Source organism: Rhinatrema bivittatum, chromosome 1 (genome assembly GCF_901001135.1).
Source record: "Rhinatrema bivittatum chromosome 1, aRhiBiv1.1, whole genome shotgun sequence".
Classification (NCBI taxonomy): Eukaryota; Metazoa; Chordata; class Amphibia; order Gymnophiona; family Rhinatrematidae; genus Rhinatrema; species Rhinatrema bivittatum.
In genome coordinates, this window is record NC_042615.1 from 60,617,606 (window position 1) to 60,644,412 (window position 26,807).

Consider the following 26,807-nt stretch of genomic DNA (forward strand, 5'->3'; position numbering starts at 1 on the left):
GAAGACCCCCAAAGGCCAGAAGAAGCCACAGCTGTACGGCTGAAAGGGAGGCTTCAAAAGTAGGAGGGGATAAAAGGGGAAACATGCTGGAGTCCAGCTGGCCTGGGAAGACTTATTTTGTAGAAATATTACATCACGAATGGGGATCAGTTGAGGGTGAGGGGGGGCATTGACAATTTTCATCCAGGGCAGCGCTTGCTATAGAGCCGGCCCCGTCTGATAGGATAGAGGCCTCCCTGACATGCTGTCACGTGAGGTGCTCCTGTATTTTTAGCATTCCCCATGGTGACCACCAACCAGCAGTTCTGTGTTCTGGTTCGGTTTAGAGTTCTGGTAGCTGCGTCGGTCGTGGGGGGAACATGATTCTTAGCAAAGGGGATGGAACAGCTCCCCTATGAGGAAAGGCTGAAGAGATTAGGACTGTTCAGCTTGGAGAAGAGACGGCTGAGGGGGGATATGATAGAGGTCTTTAAGATCATGAGAGGTCTTGAATGAGTAGATGTGAATCGGTTATTTACACTTTCGAATAATAGAAGGACTAGGGGGCATTCCATGAATTTAGCAAGAAGCACATTTAAGACTAATCAGATAAAAATTCTTTTTCACTCAATGCACAATAAAGCTCTGGAATTTGTTGCCAGAGGATGTGGTTAGTGCAGTTAGTGTAGCTGGGTTCAAAAAAGGTTTGGATAAGTTCTTGGAGGAGAAGTCCATTAATGGCTATTAATCAATTATACTTAGGGAATAGCCACTGCTATTAATTGCATCAGTAGCATGGGATCTTCTTAGTGTTTGGGAAATTGCCAGGTTCTTATGGCCTGGATTGGCCACTTTTGGAAACAGGATGCTGGGCTTGATGGACCCTTGGTCTGACCCAGCATGGCAATTTCTTATGTTCTTATGTTCTTAAGTACAGTACCTTCTATTCGGTCAATATAAAAATTGTCCAAAAAGAAGGGATCTACAGTATGTGTTTTTGAAAACTCATGCACAGCATTTTATAATTCTGATGTTGGTCTGCCCCTTTCCTCTTTCCCTTCATTGCCATCACCATCTCCTAGGACCTTGTATCCTCCTCCTTATCCCCATACTTCCTGATATACATCTCTCCCTTTTTGTCCTCCTCACCACCATCACCTCCCGCCCCCGCCCCCCCCAACACACACAGTTTATATCCATATTCCCAGTAACTATTTCAGTTATTTTTCTTCACTGTGAACACAATAACAATGGGAGATTTCAGTTATCCTAATAGGGACTGGGTGAATGTCCCCTCAGGTATGCTAGAAAAGTAAGGGGTAGATTTTAAAAGGGGCACGTGTGCATGTGATAAAATCGGGGGGGAGGCAAATTTTTGCTAACTATGCTCTGTGATGCAATCGAGCCTCCCCCATTTCCCTACCCCCCCTACCTAATCTCCCTCCCTCTTCTCCTCTCCTCCCCATCCACTAAACCCTTCCCACCAACTTATGTTTTTTTTATTTTACTAGTTACTGCGGCTTAATGGCTTCTGTCCCACCCCTCCCCTCCCAGATCATGCCCCCCAGCCCGCCCCTTTTTCAGGGGCCGGCACTTGTGTGCGTGGCCGGGCTCTTTTGAAAATGTGTGCAGCCCGCGAACACGAGCGTAAGTGCAGATTTTTATGTGCGTGGCCATTTTAAAATTCGGCCTTATGGTTTCTAGATGCTCCAAACTGCTGCACCTTGAAGCAGCTGATCCTGGAACTTCTCTAGAAGTTCTCAGTAGAATGCAGGATCTCGTTCAAGAGGTAACATTGGTGGATGCCCTTGATAATTGTGATTTAAATACAATCAGGTTTGTCATAATTAATGGAGGGAGAAAGATGACAGGTTAGGGTTTTTCAGTTTGGAGAAGAGATGACTGAGAGGGGATATAGAAGTTTATAAAATCAAGACTGGTGTGGAACAAGATGGTACTAGGACTAGGGGTCACTCCAAGAAAGGTTCCAGGTGAGCTTAGGGAAGTCAGCTTCATACTGCCAGAAGCTGGGTGTGAATATACTGGAATGGATCTTGTCCTTTAGGATCAGTTAAGAACATAAGAAATTGCCATGCTGCGTCAGACCAAGGGTCCATCAAGCCCAGCATCCTGTTTCCAACAGAGGCCAAAACCAGGCCACAAGAACCTGGCAATTACCCAAACACTAAGAAGATCCCATGCTACTGATGCAATTAATAGCAGTGGCTATTCCCTAAGTAAAATTGATTAATAGCCATTAATGGACTTCTCCTCCAAAAACTTATCCAAACCTTTTTTGAACCCAGCTACACTAACTGCACTAACCACATCCTCTGGCAACAAATTCCAGAGCTTTATTATGCATTGAGTGAAAAATAATTTTCTCCAATTAGTCTTAAATGTGCTACTTGCTAACTTCATGGAATGTCCCCTAGTCGTCCTATTATTCAAAAGTGAAAATAACGGAGTCACATCTACTCATTCAAGACCTCTCATGATCTTAAAGACCTCTATCATATCCCCCCTCAGCCGTCTCTTCTCCAAGCTGAACATCCCTAACCTCCTCAGCCTTTCCTCATAGGGAAGCTGTTCCATCTCCTTTATCATTTTGGTTGCCCTTCTCTGTACCTTCTCCATCGCAACTACATCTTTTTTGAGATGCGGTGACCAGAATTGTACACAGTATTCAAGGTGTGGTCTCACCATGGAGCGATATAGAGGCATTATGACATTTTCCGTTCTATTAACCATTCCCTTCCTAATAATTCTTAACATTCTATTTGCTTTTTTGACTGCTGCAGCACACTGAGCTGACGATTTTAAAGTAGTATCCACTATGATGCCTAGATCTTTTTCCTGGGTGGTAGCTCCTAATATGGAACCTAACATCGTGTAACTACAGCAAGGGTTATTTTTCCCTATATGCAACACCTTGCATGTCTACATTAAATTTCATCTGCCATTTGGATGCCCAATCTTCAAGTCTTGCAAGGTCCTCCTACAATGTATCACAGTCTGCTTGTGATTTAATTACTCTGAAAAATTTTGTATCATCTGCAAATTTGATAACCTCACTCGTCGTATTCCTTTCCAGATCATTTATATATATATTGAAAAGCACCGGTCCAAGTTCAGATCCCTGAGGCACTCCACTGTTTTCCCTTTTCCACTGAGAAAATTGACCATTTAATCCTACTCTCTGTTTCCTGTCTTTTAACCAGCTTGTAATCCACGAAAGGACATCGCCTCCTATCCCATGACATTTTAGTTTTCGTAGAAGCCTCTCATGAGGGACTTTGTCAACGCCTTCTGAAAATCCAAATACACTACATCTACCAGTTCACCTTTATCCACATGTTTATTAACCCCTTCAAAAAAATGAAGCAGAATTGTTAGCAAGACTTCCCTTGGGTAAATCCATGTTGACTATGTTCCATTAAATCATGTCTTTATATATGCTTTACAAGTTTGTTCTTGAGAATAGTTTCCACTATTTTTCCCGGCACTGAAGTCAGGCTCACTGGTCTATAGTTACCCGGATCGCCCCTGGAGCCTTTTTAAAATATTGGGGTTACATTGGCCACCCTCCAGTCTTCAGGTACAATGGATGATTTTAATGATAGGTTACAAATTTTAACTAATAGATCAGAAATTTCATTTTTGAGTTCCTTCAGAACCCTAGGATGCATACCATCCAGTCCAGGTGATTTGCTACTCTTTAGTTTGTCAATCTAGCCTACTACATCTTCCAGGTTCACAGTGATTTCGTTCAGTTCGTTTGACTCATCACCCCTGAAAACCATCTCCAGAACTGGTATCTCCCCAACATCCTCATTAGTAAACACGGAGGCAAAGAATTCATTTAGTCTTTCTGCAATGGCCTTATCTTCCCTAAGAGCCCCTTTAACCCCTCTGTCATCTAATGGTCCAACCGACTCTCTCTTCCAAATGGGCACCTCTTCCAAATGACCTGGCTTGGGCACAACTGGAGATAGGATGCTGGGTTTGATGGATCATTGGTCTGGCATTTATGTTCTTATGCACTTAAATTGAAAGGACCCATTCACTTCTTATACCGTATTTATTTGCCTACTTGAATTGACTCTTTTATAGTAACAGAGATGAAGGGGGGGAATGATACTTCATTTTGTCCATCCTACCCATCACACAGTATGACTTCTCTGATTTCAGAATTTATAGTAAACAATATTTTAGAAAACTATAACTGAGACCCTGAAGGGAGAAAAAGTAACCTATGGTGGAAGCCTCCATGTACTAATATAGCCTATTCTTTCCTAGTATGTGTGAGGGCAATAAAGGTATTTGATGGGCTTTGAACCAGGCTCCACTTAGTCCAGGAATGGTGCCCTGCTAATGAGAATACACAGACCCTCCAAATTTATTTGTAATTCGGGCCCTTCTTGGGTTACCAGTAAGCCCCTTCTGCGGGGTCTGGAAAGGCCTGCCCACTTGTAGCTTTTTATAACAGCACCCTTGCTACAACTTGGGTGGCAGTCCGATTAATGAGCATCCATTTTCCTAACCCATTGACAGCCACCTCTCCTGGGAGTCTGCTGCCAAGGAGGCGCTAGGGGTGTACATTTGTCCCTAGCACCTCCTTGGCAGCGAGACCCATCGTTTAAATATCGAATCGCACACCCAGGAGAGGCGCATGTTAGGAAAGCGGGCGCTCAACACTGAGTGCCTGTTTTTCCACGCTCATTTATTGCATCGGCCCCAAGGACTCCATAAAACAAAGAAAGTTTGAATCCTCTAACAGTGAGTAAAGGCTAAGCCTTCCATTCAAAGGCCACCCCTCCAGTGATTCTTCAGATTCTGGGGAGAGAGAGAGATTTATTTTTCTGCGCAGAGACAGAAATTCTTGCCAGTTGGAAGGGGTGTTTCTGCCTATCCAAAGGACATCCTGCTCACCTGGGGAACCTATTTTTCCAAGCCCTGTATGAAACATAAGAATTGCCATACTGGGTCAGACCAAGGGTCTATCAAGCCCAGTATCCTGCTTCCAACAGTGGCCAATCCAAGTCATAAGTACCTAGCAAGTACCCAAACATTAAATAAATCATGAGCTAAAATTGCTTAATAATTAATAGCAGTTTATGGATTTTTCCTCTAGGAACTTATCCAAACCTTTTTTAAATCCAGTTACACTAATTTGTGTAACCACATCCTCTGGCAATGAGCTTAACTTTGTGCTGAGAGAAAAAGAATTTTCTTCAATTTGTTTTAAATGAGCTACTTGCTAACTTCATGGAGTGCCCCTTAGTACTATTATCTGAGAGAGTAAATAACCGATTTACATTAGGTGTTCAAGTCCTTTCATGATTTTGTAGACTTCTATCATATCCCCCCTCGGTCGTCTCTTCTCCAAACTGAACAGCCCTAACTTCCTTAGTCTTACCTCACAGGGAACCGTTCCATACCTCTTATCATTTTGGTCGCCCTTCTCTACACTTTCTCCAGTGTAACTATATCTTTTTTAAGATGCGGTGACCAGAATTGCACACAGTATTCAAGGTGCGGTCTCACCATGGAGCGATACAGAGGCATTATGACATCCATAGTTTTATTTGCCCTTCCCTTCTTAATATTTCCTAACATTCTGTTTACTTTTTTGATTGCCACAGCACACTGAGCTGGCCTGAGATATTCCTGCACAGATTTGGGAGAGCACTGTAACAATGTTTGCACAATACACATCCCCATTCTTTAAGTCGTTTGCTGGCTTTGGGTTCAAAATCCACCGAATGGCGCTTTATGAACTGATTGGGGAGGGGAAGGGGGGAATTCATCCCACCATGGCCCGAAGTGAAGAGGAAGATAGGGCTGCAGTGGAGCCCAACCTACCATAGCCTTGAGAAAGGAAGCTGTGTGTTTGTAAGAACTTGTGTGTCTGTGCCAGAGCTTGTGTTTATATGTGTCAGAGCTTGTGTTCATGTATATGTGTCTGTGTGTCATAGCTTGTGTGCATGTGAATATTTTTGTGTATGTGAGAGTTTGAGTGCATGTGGATGTATTGTCTGTGTGACAGCTTAAGTGTAAGTCTGTGTCAGAGCTTGTTTTCATGTGTGTGTGTGCGTGTCTGTGTGAGAGCCTGTGTGTGGGTATATATGAGAACTTGTGTGTGGATCTATATGTCTGTGTGAGAGCCTATGTACAAGTACATGTGTGTATGTGCGCCTGTGAGAGCCTGTGTGTCATATAGGTTCTCACAGGCTTGCTCACACAATGCGTCTGTGAGGGAGAGAGAGCTAGTGCATATGAGAACATAGGCATGTATATAAGAGTTGGAGTGTGTGAGTGAATGAATATATGTGTGTATGTGTGAAGATGGTTTGTGTGGCACTACTTCTCCAATCCACGACAATCTCAAGGTGACTAGAAATCAAAAGATCACAGGTATGGAGAGCAGGGGATTTTTTAAATACTTATTCGTTTTAATTATTGGGTGTAATTTGATGTTTCTACTGTTTTGAAATATTTTATTATTTTTTGGGGGGAAATATTGGAACATATTTTAATTATTGAATTTTTTTATTCATCAGATGTTTTGAAATATTTTATTGGTGTTTGTGAAATTTTGGATAGTCTATATGCTGGTTTGAAATATTCTGTTTGACTATGATTTTAATATTATGATTGTTTTATATTGATTATATTTTTTAATGTTTTATGAAGAATGGTAATGTTTCTGTTTTTCCATTGTTGCTCTGCTTATAATGGCTGGCTAGTTTTGGGTTCCAGTTTAGTGCTTCTCAGTATGTTTCTATTTATACTTTCTGGTCTCTTAATTCTGTATTTGGTCAGTCTGTCTGTGTTCTCCGTATGTGACCGAGGTAAGGTATTCTGCTACCATATAATTTATCTGTAGTGATCTCTAGCAATCTGATTTGTTCAGTTTTCCTAATAGGAAGTGTATTAATGTTCTAGGGCCTTGTGTAATATGTATAGTGTTATCTTTTCATAGATAAGATTGTTACTGTTTGAGTGCTGGCAGTTAGGGTTGTTTTGGTATGGGAGGTTTACTGTATTGTAGTAGTAATTCCATTTATTCATGGCTTTCTGAGGGCCAAGCCCACACCTAGCATATATTACAAAAAAATGTAATTCCATAAGAGTTCCAAGTATTTCTTTTGCAGGATTTTCTGATTGGCATTACAGCAGTGTATGTAAATATAATATGCATGTTGTAAGTGATATTTTGCCTTGACTATTTTTGAGTATTTTTTTTCCTGTAAAATCTGTTATTAATGAATAATTGAATTGTGTGTGCGCATCTGTAAAGGGTTTGTCTGTGTGTGCAAGGCTGTAAAGTTTGCTTAGGCTACCTAATACCCTTCCCTTGACCATTATTACTGACACACGTCGTCACGAACACATCACTCCTGCACTTCAGTTTCTACACTGGATAATATCCATCCAGGATAATATACAAAATATATATACAAAACCATAACACTAATGCATAAAGCCATCCACAACAGAAATATGCTTTGGTTCTCTGAACACCTACACTTCAAAGAGTCAAACCGACCAACCAGACCCCAGCATCAGACTGCCGATCCCCTCTCCTAAAATGACCAAACTTGCCTCTACAAAAAATCGATCTTTCATCATAGCTGGTTCCACAATATGGAACAGCATGCCCTCGGATCTACGCCAGGAAGATTGCCACAAAAAATTTAAGCAAACCCTAAAAACCTGGTTGTTTCAAAAAGCATACTATTAACTAACTGAGTCTTCTACTACCCAATTATGTCGCCGTCACCCCCTCCCCATTCTCCTCTCCTCCCCCCCCCTCTCACCTAGAAATTCTCCCTCTTATTAATTATTACTCTATGTATTTTTTAGTTTACCTAGTTTACAGGTAAACCTTGTTGCCTATTATATGTTAACATGTTGTATTGTAAAGCGCCTCGCTGAATTATTGTTATCTGTAAACCGAGGTGATAAATGAGTTCTGTTTGAGGGAGTGTCAGTTTTTAAAAATATAGATTGCTGGAGGGAGCTGGGCTCTATTTGATGGATGCAGGACAGAGACTGAATCATGTAGAGGTAGGGGAGCAGCACAGTAATTGTTCACTCAGGGCAGCAAAAAAGCTAGCACCGACCCCTAAGGACAACCTATAACACCATCTTCTGGCTAATTGGTGTTACAGCTCACTGGCCAGTCTGGAGTGCCTCCTCTTGGGCACTCTGTGTCATCACTTCTTGACAAGGCCATGAGGATCCACTCCAAATAGAAGTTGACCACAGGCCAGTGTGCTTCCTGGTTCTGTTTTTGCTCAGCCCAGGCCCACTGACTCCTTTCAAGGTTCTCTTGTAACTTCCTATCTCCCTCCTAGAGATTATGGCTCAGTGTTTGCCAGCTTTCATTAGTCATGCTCTGACTGCTGCATTCTGGTACTGCAGTACCCTGGCTGCTCCACTTCAGGTTTGCTCATGGCTGCACACCTTCCCTGCAGTGTAGCTTGCTTGCTGGAAGAGGGCCCTTCCCTGTTTCCATTCACAGCCCACTCTGGCAACATTTCCAGGGCCACACCCTTTTCAGTACAGCCCTGCTGCACCACAGTTCCTTCTGCTTTTCTTTTTTCAAGGCAAAAAAAAGTTAAAAAAAAAAAAGCCTGCATAACTAACTAAATCATGTTTAATTCCCTACCTACCTCCAGCTGGGCTTCTCCTATTAGCTGGTAAAAACCTACCACTTCCTGGCTGTCCCTGCAACCAGGCCCACTCAGTTTCCTCTCTACCTGAAACTTTTAAACTTTGGGGGGGTTTTTCTTCAGTGCAGCTTCTGAGCCACAGCCTTTCACAAGCTACTGTGCTCTGTGCACCCCTGTGTTCTGTACTTTGTTTATAGCTACAAGCCCCCTGTGTTCTGTATTGTGATTAGAAGCCCATGTCCTCTTTAAAATTTTTCTGTACTCCAAACAGACACTTTCTTGGAGGCTGGGGGTTTTCTGTGCAAAGGTTTAGAAAAATCTCATGTATGACACCATATGTGGGAACGAGTTGTGATTCCAACAGGCCTGGAGACATAAACTAGTTTGACTCCAGCCTTTCTTAAAACAGAGTATCTTTATTATAGCTTCACACATGCACAACAGTAAACTGTCTTCCCTTCAAAACAGTGTATGCTCTTTACTTACAGTTCAGTACTTCTTCCCTCAGTAGTCATAGTTCAGCTTTGTCTCAGCTCAGTGTTATGTTACAGGAGCTGCCTTCCTCCTGGAGACCTGGACCTGGTCTGGTTATCCCCCACCTGGATCCCAGCTCATATTCCCCAGTCTCTGGTTATACCCTCTGAGTTCCACCTGCTCCACAGGATCCCACCCACAGGGCATACTCTCCTTAGTTGATTTAAGGTAGACCAGGCATCTAAACTGGTCCTGCACAGGTAAATTGGGGAACACTAGGGGCACTATCTCACACCACACATATGCTTTGCCACAGAAAATGTCATAGCTTCTAGGCATGGGAGAGAGCCTAGCTAAAAAAAGTTTTGAAGACATTCCTTCCCTAGGTTAAAAAAAAAAAAAAAGGAAACTTGTAAAGTGCAAGTGCTGCAAGAAGGTGATGCAGGGCTTAGCTGCAAGAATGAAGCAGCACAAAGAGCACTGCTGATTAGGTGAAAATAATGTGACTTTTAGCTGAAGAACAATGTGGATCAACTGGTTAGCAAACTGAAGAATTTACTTTGTAATGAGTCATTCTTCAAGATTCTCTATATTTTAACCTGTCATTTGTCTAGTAAATTCTCAGCATGTTTAAACAATCAGATTTGCACTATTGTTTGAGAAATATGTGCATGAGTATCAGTGGGAAACTTGATTTAAATCAAGCTGCAGAAATGCACAGTAACAGAGGCCATCATGAGAGAAACTTTGCTCTGTTGCCCGGGTCAGCCCCTGCTCCCACAGGTTAAACTTCCCAGTTGGATGAGAGAAAATAGTGAGCAGAACTGTTGCATGACCAGACTGTTTCTGGCTTATCAACTTCAGTTTAAATCAGCAGTGGGAACAGATCGTATTCTGCAGCTGTTCATCCAAGCAGTTAGAGAGGAGGAGTAGCCAGAGGTTAGAGTAGTGGGCTGCGAACCAGGGAATCCAGGTTCAAATCCTGCTCTGCTCCTTGTGACCTTGGGCAAGTCACTTCATCCTCCATTGCCTCAGGTTCATACTTAGATTGTGAGCCCAGTGATGGCAGGGAAATACCTACAGTACCTGAATGAAACCCATTTTGAAGTGCCTGAAAAGTGGAATATAAATAAAGATAAAACAAGAAAGGATGATTATGATACAGTGTAAACCCACAACTGGACTCCTGACAGGCCAATGCAGTGAAGAGTGCCCAGCCTAGCGCACAGGTTTACTTATGGTTGGACACATGTTTTGGGCATTCAAGAAGATTAGTGTGCCCTAACAAATGCGTATCTAATAGCGCCTAACGCATGTAAATTCCATATGGATAAAGACTTTACCTATTACCGCCTGATGCAGGAAAGTGCATCCAAAGTAGTGGCCTGGGTGGGCCATGGCCCACCCATTTGGGAGTTGAATAGGAACAATGGGACCAGGGATGGATTAAGGGGCAGGCCAATAAGGTGCTGACCTGAAAAGTGGCATGCAGTCAGGGCCTCCATTTTTTTTTCTCCAACAGCAGGTAGTAAGCGCCATGTTGGGCTGTGCTGTCAGGGTTTCCACCCTCCAGCCAGTGATTGGAGGCCCCAGTGTAGCAGCACTCGATGCCCAGTGCTGTTCTGCCAATGGGCTTCTTGCACCTTGCCGGCAGGAAGGAGGACCACCTTGGGGAAGAGGTCATTCACATGGTTGTGACTGAGAGGGAAGGGGGGAGGGAGGCAGTAGGAGGAAGAGGCTGAGGGAAGGGGGTTTGAGTGATTGGGAGGGGGAGGGGTACGAGTAACTGAGAAGTGAGTGAGAGGGAGGGGTAGGTGAGTGAGGGAAAAGAGTGTAGAAGAGTGACATTCTTGCAAGACCTGTATATGAATATGAAAGAGCAGAGAAAGTCTGTGTGCCCTCCAGTAAACCATGACAATCTCAGGGTTACTGAAAATCAAAAGTACCTAGGTATGGAGTGGGGAAAATGTTTTTATCCTTATTAGCTTTAATTATTAGAGTATTATTTGATATGTCTGCTCTTTTGAAATATTTAATTGATTTTTGGGAAATGTTTCAAGTTTTTTTTTATCCTTTGGTTTTAAATATGTTTATTAGTATGATTTACTGTTATGATTGATTTATATTTCTTGATTTTATTTTATGAGGAATGATGTTTCTAGTTTTACATTCTTGCAATGAATTCAGTCTGGCTGAAAGGGCAGGGGGCTGGAAAGCAAGACTTTGGGGCTGGGAGGGGAGAGGGGAGAGGGGGCTAGGGATCAAGATTGCTGGGGACTGGGAGGAGTAGGAGACTGAGACAACTACTGCTTCTATTTCTCTGAAATGGGAAGTGGGAAGAATTTGATTTTCTGTGTGTCATTTTGGGAAATATGCATCAATATTTCATTTTATTTTATTTTTTTTTTTTTTACAGTACAGGGAAAATGCAATTGTTTTTATTTCTTTGGTATTATACTGCAGGAATTGCCTGGCTTTTTGGTTTTCTAGTTCAGCGTTTGTCTCAATGTTTCTCTTTTTAATTTGTGGTCAGTTCTGTATTTGGTGAGGGTCTGTTTGTATTTTGCATGTGGGACTGAAGTGTTTTGCTAGCATGTAGATTCAGTGTCAGGATCTGTAGCTGTGCAGCTTCCTCTCTTTTCAATCTGTACCTTCTAGTACAACAGTGAGCATGAGAGAGAGCATATGTGGGTGTGAATGAGCATATATGTGAACCTGAAAGAGAATCGTAAATCAGTGAGCATGTATGTGAACCTGAGAGAGTTCCCAGGTATGGAGAGTAGGGGAATTTTCAAATACTTATTAGTTTTAATTATTGGGTGGTGTTTGGTGTGTGCTGTTTTGAAATATTATATTGATGCTTGGGAAAATTTTAAATTTGTATGAGTTTTAAATTATTGGATATTCTATTTGTCAGCTGTTTTGAAATATTTATTCTTTTTATTAGTATTAGAATTTAAAGAAAGAAGAAATGCTTTTCTGTTGGAAGTTGAAGGATATATGCTAAATTATAATTCTTTTGTCATAACGCCAGGTGGAGTTTTAGAATTCTTTGCAGGATATCATGATGTATGTTGAGATGATTGTTTTTTTAATACACTTGTGTCTGGTCAACTTTAAATTAAGTTGTGGGGTATTGTTTCTTGAGACACCTATAACTGAATTGTTTCCATAAGTGTGTATATGATTTTAGTACTGGTAAGTGCTTGAATTACTTGAGTTAAAATATTTTAAAGTGTCACTCATGATGCATGACGGATGTTGCAAGCTATTTAGAAATCCATTGTCGGGTACACTCTAAGGCATTATTTATTGATAAGAGTACAACTGGTAGGGTTCAGACTTGTATGGCTACTGCCCACCCATGTTAATTTTGGGCCCCTCCAAAAATACAGTTCTGACTATACCACTGGATGTAGCCCCAAGAAATAAATTCTTTTATGGCTCTTTAGGACACTTGCTATCCATAAAAAAGAATTACACTTATTTGCATACTTTACTCAGCAGTCCTAGGATTGGACACCAGAGGCCATTGAGAGCTACGGTATCCAGGTTTCAGTCTCCACAGCCTCAGCTTCCAGAGCCCTGCACTCCTTGTAGCAGAAGGGGCCTAGAATGTACATACCTCAAAACCCCTTGTTATAAATTTATTACAGATTTGATACAGATGGAATTTAATTCAAAACAAGAGTCAATAAGGTAGAAAACTAGGTAGTTATAAGTAGATTAATTATAGTGTTTTGAGGATCAGTGACAGCCAAATATAAAATAAATCAATAAACTAAAAGTACATTAGATTAGCTTTATATCCCTACTCCCTTAGAAATTTTAACTCGATAACAAAACAACAAAATTAAGATGCAGATAGCAGTCTAACAGAGAGAGAGGCTATCCAGTATTTTGCACTGAAATGCCACATGTATGATTATCTCCCAGTTGTCGAGAGGTTGCATGTGAGCATTCAGTGCAAAGAGCTCCTGGCTCAGAGAACAAGTTAGATCTCTGGAGGCTAGAGTGGCAGACCTGGAGGAGCTAAGGGAGAGTAAAGGGTATATAAAGGAGACTTTCAAGGTCATAATAGAGCAGTCCCACCTCAAATCTAGCAGTTCCTGTGCCTCCTTGGAGGAGAAAGGTCACCTGGAAGGAGATCATCACCTTGGTGAGGTTGGAAGCAATCCTGTAGCAAGGACCTGCCCTCAAGGTGATGTAGTATCCTCTTACACCGAGGATATGTCTCCAGGGGCATATGCCCCGGAGGGAAGGGTTAGGAAAGCTGTTGTAGTTAGTGATTTATTAGGAATGTAGATAGCTGGGTGGCTGGTAAACATGAGGATTGCTTGGTAACTTGCCTGCCTAGTGTGAAGATGATGGACCTCAAGCATCGCGCAGATAGGATTTTAGATAGTGCTGGGGAGGAGCCGACTGTCTTGTTACATGTGGGTATCAATAACACAGGAAAATGCAGGAGAGAGGTTCTGAAAGCCAAATTTAGGATTTTAGGTAAAAAGCTGAAATCCAGAACCTTCAGGATAGCATTCTCAGAAGTGCTCCCTGTTCTAAACACAGAACCCCAAAAGCAGGCAGAGCTCCAGAGTCTCAATGCATGGATGAGACTATGGTGCAGGGAAGAGGGTTTTAGGAACTGGGCATCTATTTGGAGAAAGGGGGGTGCTTTACCAAAAAGATGGGCTCCACCTTAACCAAAGTGGAACCAGCTTTTAAACTAGATGATCAGGGAAAGCCAATCGCTCAGGAGTGCATGGTTCAGAATGATGTATCTTTGAAAGATATTAACAGAACAAGGAAATTAGGGGATGCAATAAATGATAAAGTGGGCCAGGTGCTTTTAAGTAAAGAGCAGAAAGATTCCAAATTACCCGTCAACTGATAAGCGGGTTGTTAATACAAACAAAAAACATAGTTTGAAATGTCTGTATTCAAATGCTAGAAATCTAAAAAATAAGATGGGAGAGTTAGAATGTATAGCACTGAATGAAGAGGTAGACATCATTGGCATCAGAGATCTGGTGGAAGGAGGTTAACCAGTGAGATACTGTGATACCAGGGAATAAATTATATCACAATGATAGGATAGATCATTTTGGTGGAGGGGTGGTGCTATATATTAAAGAGGACACTGAGTCAAATAGAATAAAAGTTCTGCAAGAAAAAAAAATGCCATGTTGAATCTTTATGGACAGAAATTCCAGATGAAAGGGAAATAAAATAGCAGTGGGGGTGTAGTACCATCCACCTAGCCTGCATGATCTAACAGACAATGAAATGCTAAAAGAAATTAGGGAAGCTAACAAACAGGCCAATCACAAGAGAGCGGGCACACAGGCCACTCTCCTGTGCGCGTGATTCAGAAAAAAAAATTATTCAAATTAGGGCCCGCGGTAAAAAGAGGCGCTAGGGACACTAGCGCGTCCCTAGCGCCTTTTTGGACAGGAGCGGCGGCTGTCAGCGGGTTTGACAGCCGACGCTCAATTTTGCCGGCATTGGTTCTCAAACTCACTGACAGCCACAGGTTCGGAAACCGGACGCTGGCAAAATTGAGCGTCCGGTTTTCAACCCATGAGCCATGGCCGATTTAAAATTTTTTATTTTTTTTTATTATTTTTAACTTTTGGGACCTCTGACTTAATATCGTGATGATATTAAGTTGGAGGGTGTACAGAAAAGCAGTTTTTACTGCTTTTCTGATCACTTTACCGGTGCCAAGAGAAATTAACGCCTACCTTTGGGTAGGCGCTAGTTTCTGAAAGTAAAATGTGCGGCTTGGCTGCACATTTTACTTTCTGTATCACGCGGGAATAACTAATAGGGCCATCAACATGCATTTGCATGTTGTGGGCGCTAGTAGTTTTGGGGGGGTTTGGACGCGCGTTTGACGCGCACTGTACTGTATCGGCCTGAAAATCAGCAGCACGGTAATGGGTGATTTCAATTACCTCAGTATTGATTAGGTAAATGTCATAACAGCACATGATAGAGAAGTAAAGTTCCTAGATGAAATAAATGACTGCTTCGTGGAGCAGCTGGTACAAGAACCAACAAGAGGGGAAACTGTATTAGGACCAGAGGATTTGGTGTGAAAGGTAACAGTGTTGGAGCCACTTGGCAATAGTGATCACAACATGATCAAATCCGATTTAATAATGGGAGGGAGGAAACTAAAGAAATCTACTGCAACAGCATTTACCTTTCCAAGGAGTGACTATAATCAAATGAGGAAAATGGTTAGGAAAACTGAAAGGAGGAGTTTACATTAGGTATGGACCTTGTTTAAAAATACTATCTGAGAAGTCCAGACCGGATATATTCTACACATTAGAAAGGGCAGACAGAAGGCTAATCAACTTCTGGAATAATTAAAAGGTGAAGTGAGAGAGGCTCTAATAGCTAAAAGAACATCTTTTAAGAAATGGGAAACTGATCTGAATGAAGAAAACAGGAAACAGCATAAGTACTGGCAAGTTAGATGCAAAGCACTGATAAGGAAGGCAGAGAGAGAATTTGAAAAGAAGCTCGCCATGGAAGCTAAAAATCATATTAAAAACTTTTATAGGTACATTTGAAGTAATGCGAGGGAGTCAGTTGGACCATTAAAGATGATCAAAGGGTAAAAGGGACACTTAGGGATGACAAAGCCATATCAGAGAGACTAAATTAATTCTTTGCTTTGGTCTTCACTGAGGAAGATGTAAGAGAGATACCCATGTCAGAAATGATATTCAAAGGTGGTGATTCAGAGGAAATGAAATACATTTCAGTGTATCTGGAAGCTGTAATAGGGCAAATTACATTCCAGAGTGCTAAAAGAACTGAAAAATGAAATTATAGAGCTGCTATTGGTAATTGTAAGCTATCTTTCAAATCATCTATGCTACCTGAAGTTTGGAGGGTTCTCAATGTAACACCAATTTTTAAAAAGGGATCAACTGAGTCTGACATCTGTGCCAGGCAAAATGGTAGAAATTATAAAGAATAAAATTACTGAACATATAGATAAGCATAGTTTAATGGGACAAAGTCAGCATGGATTTAGCCAAGGGAAGTCTTGCTCACCAATCTCCTACATTTGTTTGAGGGCATAAATAAACATGAGGATACAGGGGCATAGGGTGACTGCTGAAACTGGTGGTGCACCAGAACATGTGCTGCTGCCTGGTAATCTAGAACACAGTCCAGTCCACTCTCTTACATTACCTTGTGAGCACCACTTTCCTTGATGCAAAAAGCCTAACAACTTTATGATCACAGCAGCCTAATCTTTAGAGGGAAAATGAGCTAAACCCATCCCTTCAAATAATTTCCTAACTTACTAACAGCAGTTGTAATAAAATGTGAATACAAAATATCTTCTGCAAGAACATTCAAAACCATTTTCTGCATGCAAATGAAATTAATAAAGAGCAAACTTCTGTTTAAAATAGAAATGAGGAAGAGAGGACTATAATGCTATAAAAGCCAGTGATGGTAAGTACCATAATTTTCACAGCAAAAGAACTGGACCTTTAAAATACAGACAAACCCTCACCAGATACAAAATAGAAATGTGCCACAAAAACTGTACTGGAAACCAGAAGTCTGACTGTATTATTATCATGCAATAAAATCAAGAGATATAATGCATCATTCATAATATTAAAACCATGCTAATAAAAAAAAAATAAATGTCAACACAGCCACAAATATCCAATAATTTAAAAAAATTGACATAAATTGGTTCTAATATTTCAAAACATCTGATGAATAAAACATCAATAATTTAAAAATGTTTATATCCCCCCCACAAAAAGAACCCCCAAAATGTTTCAAAACAATAGAAACATCAAATTACACCCAATAATTAAAATTAATATAGATTTAAAAATCTTCTGATCTCCATATCATAGATTGGGGGAGGTAGGATATCCCTCATACTAACACATTGATTCTTTCACACACTCCCTCCCTCATAAACATGCCAATGCACTCATACACATAGGCCCTAGAACACTAATTCACCATCTACTGGGTAAACCGAACAAGCAAGACTGCTACAAATCCCTACAGAGAAACTACATGCTAATCAAAATACTGCACCTTTATCACACATGCACATCACAGACAGACCCTTTCCTAATACAGAATAAGGGACTACAAATTAGAAACAGAAACATGCAGGCAAAACTGAAATGGAAAGCCAGAGAAACCAGACTCTGTGAACTCTGGAATACTGAAGAAAAAGCAAAATTCAAATATATAAGAAATGCACATTTCCAAAGATATTCCAATTGGTAAAAGACAAATTTTTTTTTTACCTTTGTTGTCTACATAAGAACATAAGAAATTGCCATACTGGGTCAGGCCAAGGGTCCATCAAGCCCAGCATCCTGTTTCCAACAGAGGCCAAACCAGGCCACAAGAACCTGGCAATTATCCAAACACCAAGAAGATCCCATGCTACTGATGCAATTAATAGCAGTGGCTATTCCCTAAGTCAGCTTGATTAATAGCCATTAAAGGACTTCTCCTCCAAGAACTTATCCAAACCTTTTTTGAACCCATTTACACTAACTGCACTAACCATATCCTCTGGCAACAAATTCCAGAGCTACTTCTCACATGGAAGCTCTCATTCTCACACACTCACGCAAGCTCTCATTCTCACATGATCTCTCCACACAAGCTGTCACATGCAGGCACCCACTTACATACATAATGTTCACACACAGACTCTCATTCTCACACGCAGGCTCCCATTCCCCCCTCCCCAGACATAGACATTAGAGATGTGATTCAGCCAACCCTTTCGGTTTGGCCTTCGTTATCGGCCCGCCGCTGGAAATTTAGTTTTCCCACGGTTCGGGCCGATTTTATTTCGGCTGCCCCTGAAACAAAACCTGAAACCTGCCCCAACCCTTCAAATTTAATTAATTGCAACCCCCCCCCCCCCCCAAAAAAAAACAAAACTTGCTGAAATTCCCTGGTGGTCCAGCAGGGGTCCCAGGAGTGATCTCTCACTCTTGGGCCGTCAGCTGCCAGTAAGCAAAATGGCACCGATGGCCCTTTGCCCTTACCGTGTGACAGGGGCTATCGGTGCCATTGGCTGGCCTCTGTCACATGGTAGGAGCAATGGACAGCCGGCATCATCTTAAAAAATAGTGCGGCCCATCCATTGCTCCTACCATGTGACAGAGGCCAACCAATGGCACCGATAGCCCCTGTCACATGGTAAGGGCAAAGGGCCATCGGCGCCATTTTGATTAGTGGCAGCCGACGGTCTGAGAGGGGGAGATCGCTCCCGGGACCCCTCCGGACCACCAGGGACTTTCGGTAAGTCTTGGGGGGGGGGGGGGGGTTGGGCAAGTATTGAGGGGTCGCGATTAATTAAATTTGATGGGTTGGGGTGAGTTTGGGTTGGGTTTTTTTTGTTTTTAATGTGCCTTTTCTCTACCCCCCCCCCCCCCCCAAATGCGATAAGAAAACCACACGAAATTTGGTCTATAAAATGATGAGTGGAATGGAACAAGTAAATGTGAATTGGCTGTTTACTCTTTCAAAAAGTATAAAGACTAGGGGACACACAATGAAGTTCCTAAGTTGTACATTTAAAACTAATAAGAGAAACCTTTTTTTACTCAATGCATATATAAGCTCTGGAATTTGTAGCCAGAGAATGTGGTGAAAGCTGTTAGTGTAACTGCATTTAAAAAAGGTTTGGACAAGTTCTTGGAGGAAAAGTCAATTAACCATTATTAAGGTGGAGTTGCAGAAATCCTCTGCTTGTCCACTTGGGATCCTGCCCGGTACTTGTGACCTGGATTGGCCACTGTTGGAAACAGGATACTGGGCTTGATAGACCTTTGGTCTGACCCAGTAAGTAGCAGAAAGGCAAATGTTATGTTCTTATGGTATTATACTCGACCTACCCTGGATTATGAATGAGGTTCACTCCTGTCAAGGTATGAGTAAAATTAACCTATTTGGAAACATTATCCTGAGTGATTTTTTTTTTTTTTTTTTTTTTTACTGAAAACAGCTAAAAGGCAGCAAAACAAGGGTGTGGATATCCTTACAACATTAAGAGGTAATAGATTTTACCACCTTGGAAAAAAGATTATTTTATAACTCCACGTGGTTAATATTGTTAGGTTGTTGATTTTATATTGTTTAGGGTAAGTTACAGGACATTTTACTAACAGAAGAAATGCAAATCTATTGAAAGATAAATTGGACAAAGTTTTTAGAGGAAAAAGCTATTGGTGGGTATGTTCACATAGTTAGAAGTTAAGGGAAAGCAAGGTCAGGAAGTATGCTTTTTTTAAATTGTTGCAAAATGGGATACAGATTTACTTTCTCCTGGATTACCACGTAAAGGGTGTTCTTAGGCAATCAGAAGGTTAGACATGATGAACTTATCTTCCTGAACGCTAAACCAACAGCTACCAGTGGAAAGGCATGAGCTAAATCCAAAACAGTAATAAAATGAATAATGCAGATAGGCTCTGCTACTACTTGACATGTATAGTACTTTTCTGACTGACAGGATAATATGTGGTAAGCTGTTTGTGGAAGGGTATTTGGCCTTTTTGGTGTCAGGCCAGCCAGGCTTGTGTCATAGGTTCTTAGTAGAGAAGAACCAGCTGGGTAAAGTTCTACTTGTAGAACATGTCCGCCAATAATTTGTGAAAGAGTTGATGGTTTTGCTTGTTTATTTTGTTTAAAGCTGACATAGTAGGCGCTGTGCTGAGGACAGACAAAGAACTGAGGACCATAGATTCAAGAAGAAAACGCATCAGTGCGCTCCAGCATCACCTGCAAAGATTCTTTAGAACCGTGCTAAGACAGTAAGTTTTCTGGCGAGAAATACGGACGCATAGAAATTGGTTTACACAGTGAGACCCAAGAATAAACAATTGCCAAAATAATATTGTTCTCAAATTTTGAGTACTGAGTAGCATGCTTTATACTTACCTTGATAACTCCTGGGAAAGAAGTAAAATCTGCAAGACATAACAGAAAATTTTGGAAAAAAGAAGCATGTTGTTGGTTTCAGTTGTGATAACTGGTGAACTGAAACTTATCTGACCTTTTGTGTTGGTGAATCCTTGCATCTGCAAGACAAGAGAGAGAGAAAAGTTAATCTTGAAGTTCTTTGAAAGTGGGAAACCTGAAAAAGGAAAATAAAATAGCTAGCAGTGAAAGATTAAAAAATAAAAAGATTAAAGATATACTTGTAACCCTAAACGGGGTGTTTAGTTCCAAGGGCACGCAAACTAATTTATTTATCTTTAGGGGCTGCTCCGGCTAGCAAATTGCTCCCATGCCTGACTCTTAATCCTTAGAGGGGATTCTTTCTATGGGAGGGGAAGCTCTCGCTTGTGGCCCAGATGATTTTGTTCTGCTCCCAGTATGTGTGTGTAGACAGTAGGTGCATCTCATGAGGTTGGGGAGGCTGGGAACAATCAGACAGGACCAGGCTCTGTGTGTTAAATAAAAGTTTTCTGATTGGAAATCATTAAAATAAGTCCATTTGTCCATAAGAGTGAATTTACATCTCACTGTTGGTACAAGTGTATTTTCCTCTGTAGGTAGGTAACTTAAGTCAGACCTCTGGGTAGAGCCCCATGATGATTTTAATGTGCAAAGCTCACCCAATGTCTATCCGGTAATCCTATTGGAGGGGTCCCCAACTTCACAGCAAAAGTCCTACCTTGCTCCATCTCCTTTCCGGACACCCAGCCCATCCTGCATCCTTGGGTGGAGATCCAGATGGGGTCTCCTGATCTTGTTCTTCGCTCCTTAGTTGTTATTTCAGAGGACTTCTCGTGGGGAAAAGTCAGGTGGGATCAGGCTATTTCTCAGCACTGCAATCCCAGTGGGAAGGGGGAATCCAAAATCTTCCCCACACAGTTCAAATCCAAAAAATACTTCAAAAGTTAAACTAGCTGCATCTTCTGCCTTCACTGTTTATCTCAGCAGGGTCCATCACTGGTGCTTGCCCACCTAGGATTTAGAGTGGGCTCAAGGTCTTTGGTCTCCTTTCAACCCAAAAGGGTATCAGAGTCAAAAATCTCTCTGTAGGAGGCTGTGAGGACAGAGAGAGGTGAGCAGGCCCGGCGGCCTGACCTGGGGATACGGAGGTTACAGCTGGGTGCTGGCAAGTTTGACGTCATCTGTGAGGGACGTCTAGGGCCCATAAAACCGGCCCCCTGTGGCGTGCGCCAAAGGGGCATGCAGCTTTGTTGTAATTTGGGACTCTGCCTTGAAATTTTCTTTTAACAACTTGATTACCTCTCCTGAACCTCGAAGCCTCCATCATGGGTTCCAAGTTGAAATGGTGAGATAGCAGTGGAAGCGTGGTGCTTTTACCTTGGAGATATCCTTTTGAGTTTTTCTATTTCTTTGTTTCATTGCCCCATTCAGCCAGGAAGAGGCGGGCAAGGGAGAAAGCTATCCCTATGGCTCTCCCGAAGACGCCTCAGACAGGCCCTATGGATATCCATGTTTTCCGGGGGGTACAAACACCGGGAGTAGAGTCTCTGGGGCAGGGAACTATAGAGGAGGATTTAGGTTCCCTGCCAGACTCGGAAACAACTCTGTCCCTGATGGTGAGGGAGGCGCCGACGAACCTTGCGTTGTCGAGAGTTCTGGATGGAAACCTTGCAAACCCAATTGCCAAAACTGCAAAAGGAGGAAGCCGGTCAGGGAGTTTGTTTCCGGATGGTGACAACGTGGAACATCTGCCTGTGAGGCTCGAGGAGGGCACCGGCAGTTCAAATGGAGGAGAACTTGGACTGAGTACTCCTGGTAGTTTGTCAACACCTCATAAAGCCGAAGTTAATAACATTAGAATCGCTATGGGACGCAATTCAAGGCCTTGGGAATTTGATTATTAAGCAACTATAACCTGTAGCTGCAAAAATGGAGGATCATGAAGTTCGTATAAAAACTTTGGAGAATACAGTAAAGGTTTTACATCAACAAGATTCCGAATTAAAAACACTTGTGAATTTAGTAAAGATTAAACATGATCCCATGGTTAAAGATACTTTGGCTTTATTGAATAAAATTGAAAATATGGAGAATGTCCAAAAAAATAGGAATCTTCGTTTGGTGAATTTTTCCTAGAATTTCTTATATCTTACCGAGAGATATGTTTAATAAATATCTGATTGAAATTTTGAAAGTGAGGCAAGAGTCAATTCCACCATTAGTTTGAGTTTTTTATGTATCGATGGGAAAAAAAATAAAAGGAGTAGTTTCTGGAGAAACGCAGTGAAATATTTTGGGACCCTCAGAAGATGCAGGGGGGATAAAGTTATAATTAATGGTTTGAATGTTACTGATTTTTTAGAAACATCAGAAGAAGAGCAAGCAGTGTCAGCTACTTTGATTGTGACAATTGCTTTGGAGTCAGATAAGGAATGGCTTTTAAAGGTATTCTTTAAACATCGCTTGGAAACCTTTATGAGAATGCAAGTCAGGATATTTCCTGATGTTTCAAAAACAACTCCGAAGAAGAGAAAACAATTTTTGTTGCTTAGGTCACAGGTTATGCAGATAGGGGCAACCTTCCTGCTCAAATTTCCCTGTAAATGCTATAGTAAATATATGGATAAATCCTTTCTCTTTTTTTCTCCCGTCACAATTAACGCAGTTCTCATGTGATAAAAGTATTAGAGCTAATAAAGATAAGCCAGTTGTTCTCATTCCAGATACCTGAAATACTTTTGAGATTGCCCTCCCTCGTATCTATGATTATTACCTCTATTGATGCTATCGTTTTTCATATTTTTTAGTATAAATGGTATATAATAGAAAATTACTTGGGACCTATATTGTGGACTTAACTGGTAAACATATAAGTATTGTATTGTTTTGATTTAATTGGGAATCATGTGTGGATATATTTATTTTGTTTTCCTTGTATTATGTATACCATTATTCAATGTCAAGTTGATTTTTGAGGTAAAAAAAAAAGGTTAATAAAGAGAAAATAAAAAAAATCTGTCTCTGTAAAGTAGTAGGTGAAGGACCCTGTGGCAGAGAGTGCACGATGAGGTGTCCCTTCTAAACGAGCCTCCATTGGGGTGAAGCTGGAAAGCCTCACCAGAGTGTGAAACTGAAACATCCTTGTAGTTCAAAGGCTTTCTCAAACTGATCCCAATGTGTGAAAAAATGACTGGGTCAAATAGTGTTGAGGCATCTAATCCAGAGCCTCCAGGTGGGAGGGGCAGATGGCTCCTTGATAGTACGTTCTAAACAGGGACAGTGACATCTGGTGGCTAAACCGGGGGAGGGGGCGGTTGCCACAAACACATCTGTTGAACATTTCATTCAGAGTATTGTTAAAGGAAAATATATAAAAAGGAACACTATTTTTAAATGAAAGAGGTATCTTCAATTTTATGTTCTTTTAAAAATAAACTCCATTTCAGAATTTGAAATGGTCCCTATTGTAAGTTAACCCTATAGGTGCTTAAATCAAACTCTATTCTTCATTATTATCCAAAACCAGTCATATATGGCACCACCAAGGATACCATTTGTTTGCGTGACTTCCATTGGAGGAAAAGCGAGGGAGAGATACCCTACAGATTGGCCCCCATGAGAATATGAAAGTTCTCCTTCTCCTGTTCTGCCAGTGGGGTTTACATTAGATATCAGCCTTATGTTGGAGTATCACAGCTTTAAAGACAGACCAATAGAAAGCAGCGTACCTCTCTTATACCTGCCAAATTTTCTGAGACCTCCACAGATGTGCTTTTATTGCACTTTCCTTCCTGCCCTCTGTTCATTCTTCACCCAGCCTTTCTCACTCAACAAAGCTTGCCATTCCAGAATGACTTTTAGTGGATAACACTTGCAGAGGTTCCCAAACCTGTTCTGGGGCACCAGGGGCGGCTCAAGGCAATCTATCACCTGAGGCAAGGGATGAGACGGCGCCCCCTTACCCTGCACCCCCTGCTCGCTCTGCCCCCCTCCCTCCTCCCTTCAGCCACCGCTGGCCTGGCCTCCAGCAGCGGCGGAGGTTCTCCTCTCTTCAGCGGCTTCCAGTCTGGCCTCTGGGGTGGGTGTGGAGGTCTTCCTCTCTTCTGCCGCCGCTGGACAGGGTTGGCAGCCACAGCAGGGGCAGGCAGACAACACAGCGGCGTTCTGATTGGGGCATTTTTTTGCCACCTCAAAATTCTGCCAACTGAAGCAGCCGCTTCACCCTGCCCCATTATAGACCCGCCCCCTATGGGGTCGCCCCCCCCAGCCAGTCAGATTTTCAGGATATCCATAATGAAAATGCATGAGATTTCTCCTGAAATATTTCCTGTCCATGAAATGGAAAAGAAAAGAAGGAGCCAGATAGAAAATTTCAATACATGGCTCAAAACATGGTGTAAAGAAAGTGGATTTGGATACATTAGAGGCTGGGGGTCATATATGGAACAGTAAAAGACTAAGGATGGCCGATAAACCTTGATGCTTTTGATGCAACTTCAACATTGCACTTCATTTCAACGGCAGGGGGGAAAAGGGGAGATGGATTCAGACATCAACTAACAAGGGCCCAAATTTTATGATATGGGGAACTGATTAGCATGGGGGAAACCTGCACAGAGCAATGATTGCTATCCTTAACCAATAAGCCTTGATGCTTTTGATGCAACTACATCATCACTCTCTGCTTTGATGGGGGGGGGGGGGGTGGAAAAGGAATTGGATTCAGATGACCACCAACACAGGCCCTCACTTTTACAGTCAGGGGTCCTCATAATGCAGACATAAGTACAGGACTGCTTCTAAGGCCAAGTCCATAAGCAAAATACATTAGCACTGTCTGAATTTTCAAGAAGGCTCATCACCCAGTAAAAATGTTGCTACTTGCTAGTAGTAAACGTTTTGTTTGTTTTCATAAGGCTTGGGGATAACTGCATGGAGCGGAGGTTGTTACCTTTAAGAGAAACATGGGGTAACCTGCACATTGTGGCAGATGCTACCATAAGAAGCTTACTGGGCACACTGGATGGACCATTTGGTCCTTCTCTGCCATCATTACTATGTCACTATATAGATAAATGTTTGCATGCTAAGGAAGCAATGCATGCACATTTATTTCCTACATATTAATTGTGGATAACCTGAAAACCCGAATGGCTGGGAGTCCTCCAGGACAGGTTTGGGAACCACTACTTTATAGTATACTAATAAGCCTTATCATGAAATAAGATAGAGCTTTCCTGGGAGTACATATTGTCAGAATTTGAAATATTTGTATTTTTAACCCACCTTTCCAAATAATGTTCAAGGCAGCTTATAGCATTATTAACATTCAGGTGCAACAAGCCCCTGCTCCGAAAAGCTCATATATATGTTGGTACCTGAGACAATGAGAGATAAGATGACTTTCCCATGATGACAAGGAGTAATAATGGTTGAAATAGGATTTGAATGCCGGTTTCCAGTCCATTGCTCTAACCACTAGGCCCAGATGTTCATTTTCATGCTTACTCTTTTACAAATATGCTATGTGTCTTTAATATTTGGTAGGTTTCTACTTCTAAAACGCTACAGCAGTAGTTGGTGTTGTCCTGTCTGCCTAACAGGAACCAGCCTCTGAACCCAACAGGACCTTAAGACGCTCCTAATGCCCCTCCTCCTTCCCCAAACCTAATACCCCGATATTGATTTATGGAGGTGCCCTGACCAGCTTACCTTAGGGTCAGGCAGATGTCTGTTCCAGGGTTCACTGAGCATAGGTTTATAACTTCCACTGGGTAAAAAGATCTTAATAGATGTCAGATTGTCTTTTCAAGAATACATAATGAGATGGACCTTTCATCTTTTTTTTGTAGTAAACTTTCAAATATGAGTTTACGACCAGCAGAGTATATGCCAGTTATCTTAATATCAGGCCTATCCTGTAAAGTGCGGCCGCGTTTACCCTGCTCCTAAGCCGCTTCTAACTCACGTTCCGGCCGCGTTAGCCCTTCCTGCGATCCCGAATCCCCTTTAACCTACTCCTACCGCGTCCTAAATTCCCCGGGCAACCCCTTCCGCCCGCGGCATGTATATTGCATGCAAACGAGCGAATTAGCTCGATATTGCATGCAAACGAGCCAATTAGCTATTCCCCTAGCATCCCGTAACCCGCGCCCCGACTATCGCTACCTTTCCCTGCCGTTTTGTCGCGCGTTTAACCTGCAAATTTACCGCCTACCCTGACCCAGGCGGTAGAGGCATGGGTAAGGGTAGGTGGCAAGCTTTCCCCCAGCCCCCGCTCACCTGCCCCGGCCGCGATCATGGGTGCCGGTCTCCGTGGCAGCCCCAGTCCTCTCCCCTACTCCCGAAGCCAAAAAAAAAAAAAAAAAAAAGCGAAAAAAACGTTGCAGCCCCCCTCCGATGTCCGGACTGGGGCTGCCACAGAGACTGCAACGGCAAAGCGACTTTTCAGTGTCCCCCCTCCTCTCGGAGCAGGGCGCGAAAAGCCGCCTTGCTCTGGGAGGAGGGGGGACACTGACAGCGGAGAAGCTTTCCCCCAGCCCGGACACCGGCGAAGCCAGAAGACAGCGGCGGAGAAATGGCGAAACGACTTTTCAGTGTCCCCCCTCCTCTCGGAGCAGGGCGCGAAAAGCCGCCTTGCTCTGGGAGGAGGGGGGACACTGACAGCGGCGAAGCTTTCCCCAGGCC

At 42.2% G+C, this 26,807-nt stretch overlaps 1 long non-coding RNA gene across 1 annotated transcript in view; it reads left to right on the forward strand.

Moving 5' to 3' along the window:
* LOC115079903 overlaps positions 1-22,973 on the forward strand; it is a 52,816-nt gene extending 29,843 nt beyond the window's left edge. The window contains exons 2-4 of the long non-coding RNA XR_003853438.1: positions 19,165-19,212; positions 19,852-19,972; positions 21,552-22,973. This is a non-coding gene — a long non-coding RNA (uncharacterized LOC115079903). The remainder of the gene's footprint in view (positions 1-19,164; positions 19,213-19,851; positions 19,973-21,551) is intronic.
* Positions 22,974-26,807: the final 3,834 nt, after the last annotated feature.